This window comes from Acanthisitta chloris, unplaced genomic scaffold (genome assembly GCF_000695815.1).
Source record: "Acanthisitta chloris isolate BGI_N310 unplaced genomic scaffold, ASM69581v1 scaffold10435, whole genome shotgun sequence".
Classification (NCBI taxonomy): Eukaryota; Metazoa; Chordata; class Aves; order Passeriformes; family Acanthisittidae; genus Acanthisitta; species Acanthisitta chloris.
In genome coordinates this window covers 70,537-73,313 of record NW_008675370.1, presented here as the reverse complement: position 1 = coordinate 73,313, position 2,777 = coordinate 70,537, and positions in this window count along the sequence as shown.

The window sequence follows — 2,777 nt, the reverse complement described above, 5'->3', positions numbered from 1 at the left end:
AAGCATCCCACAGACAGGTGATATTAAATGACAATATTAGCTAGAGATGTTTCCATTTGAGTATAAACACATCTTGGTTTGATGGTAGCTCTAAGAAGGAGATGGAAGAGAGTAAGGAATACTTTCTCCTCCTCACTTTTGGTGTTTAACGAGCACCCTAACCACGATGGGTTTCATGGGATGGGGCTACTAATTATTTTGTAGTCAGAAAGTGCTCTATAAAAGGCATAAGAGAGTAATTCAATGCAGTTTCCTTTTATCTGCCTTGCCAATTGATGTCTATACAGAGCAAGTGGGGCTCCCCAAACACATCAGTCTGTTTCAGATACACAAGATTAAGTAGCAAGTGACATTCAAGAGCAATCGGCCCACCCAGGAGGAGTGAAACCAGCGGAAAAGCTGTCAGATTCCGCCTTTTCTCCATTAATCTTGAAGCTTTTCAATGCTGCCAGGTCGCATCTCCATCAAACAAGCTGGGAAGAGTGTCGGGCTATTTTCTTTCGTTTCACCCTCCCCTCCCCATCACCCCCATTAACCCCTGCCATGCCAGGTTCTTCTGGTTTGGGAGCAGCTCTTACATTAACCCCAGCAGGGGTTACACAGCACATAGGACTGGATGGAACTCAGTGCAGACCTTGTTTTAGGTGCGGGCCAACATTTAGGTGGTTGGAGAAGAGTGTGGCAGGGGTTTCTTCCATGATGGAACTGTCCAGAGTGTTTATGCAAGCAGGTTAGAAAGAGCAGGTGTGTTTGTATTCTACAACCAGACCATAAAATGAAGTACTGTTTCCCAGGTTGGTCTGATTTGGGGGTGAGCTGTATTTCCCACATTGTAGATTAGAAGGGGTGGCGTTTAGCCTTTCCTTCATTTAGAGGTAAATCTCTTTGCCAATTGTAGTTGAGTTGGCCGCATTACACCAGTTTCATGGTTTGGCCATGGCACAGATATACATCTCATTCTTCCCTGGGTTGTTCCTATAGTGTGTTGGACACATTGTGTAGCTGTCACAGAGGAGGCGTTCAGGCTGGCGGCAACCTTTAGAAGTTGAATCATAGAAGCAGAGGGTGGCTGAGTGGCCGGAAAGTGGCACAGATTGTGAAGTGTTCATGTCAGGCATAAGTGATAATATATGTTGGAACTGGAGCCAAGTGACTGTGTTCCTCTGATACAAGGGGATGGGTCTGACTGGAAGGAAAGAGGCCTCTTTACTTGAGTTCCTAGAGATCGCATCCTGAGGATGATATTGAGGAGGGTGTGGTTTTGAGAATGTGGTAATTATGATGGAGGCAAAATTCAGATCTGAAAAACTAAATCTATAAGCATAAAGAATAGCTGAAGCATGCAAAGACAATGATCCATTTAGACTGTCTCTGACAGCAAATGTCTTGGGAAGGTTATGTGAAACATGTAGGCGTCATATAGTGATAGCTCCTTGGATAGTCTTCTAGTTTGCATTAGCTTGTACATAAAGAATTTCTCTATACTGAGGTGCCATCCCTCTCCCTCCACCTCCCTTTTTTGTTCTAATAATATAGTTGTAGTGTTTATTTTTCTATACTCTTCTCACTCAATAAATCTCTTATGTTCCTTTTCCACAAGTGATATTTGAATATCTGACGATCACAGACATAGGGACAGTGGATTTGTTTCTACCATAAATCAAAAAGTAAGGATTATGAAGGAAGTGTACCCTGACACAATTCATGTGCCAATATTCCCTTCTCATTTTCAAGCAGAATCAAAGCCAAGCAGAAATAGTCAGGGACTGCAAAGTAAAATGATTTCAAGTCTTCAACACCTGAGGTGACTGGTCTATCCCCAGGTTGCTGGAGTACTAGGAGGAGGTGTCAATGGTCAGTCTCCAGGGGATGTTTCCTTGTATCCTAACCTGCCAATGTGCCCTGGAAATGTCTACTAGATGTCACCTTGAATGTTAGAGGGGGGACATAGTTCTTAGTGATTCACCTGTAAGCTGTTCACCTCCCAAACACCTTTCATAAGTCTCTGTGCTGCTCCAGTGAAAAGGAAAAAAAGGGATACCAATTAGGTTGCAAGGGTTTTCTTATAAAGGAATCTAAGTGGGTTTTTTCACTAATGCAATCTAGGTCACTCCTTGTTTCTCTCTACTAGCTACTGTTATACCAGATGTATTTCATCTAAACACAGAAGCTGCATTATAAAATACATTCTTTAGTTTCTACTTAAGTATGCCACTAGTGAATCTCTTTCAATATATATGTGGTTTCTTAGGCTATGTTTGTAGATAATAGGCATTCTTAATTTTTATAGAATTCTGCCTTTAATGGCTAGCTGTTTGTATTTTGTTCTGCTCCTGCTCTTTATCAGTCTCCTGTCTGAGTAGGCCAGTCATTCTAATAGGTCATTCTTCCCATAAAGTACAACACTGTCTGCATGTTAGACTTTGTAAACTCAATTTTGTATTAAGACAGTACAATCTGCAGCAAATGGGCTATTAACACTTCTAATGATTATGACAGAAGAACCAGGTTATTGGAAATGCCATTGTGTCATTATCAATTACGCATGCAGAAGGAAAATAGTGCTTGGTGTAAAGAATAGTGGGGAGAAAAACAGCCAAAGGTGAGAATAGGCAGAAAACAGTACTTGAAAAGTAATAGCTCTATAGCACAACATAGCTGGAGAAACATCATCACTATGACTTTGTTCAGGCTACAGTGCATAAAGCAAAAACATGCTTCACAAAGCAATAAACCACTTCTGTTCTGGCTGCAAGAGCCAAATACCCCTGTACAGT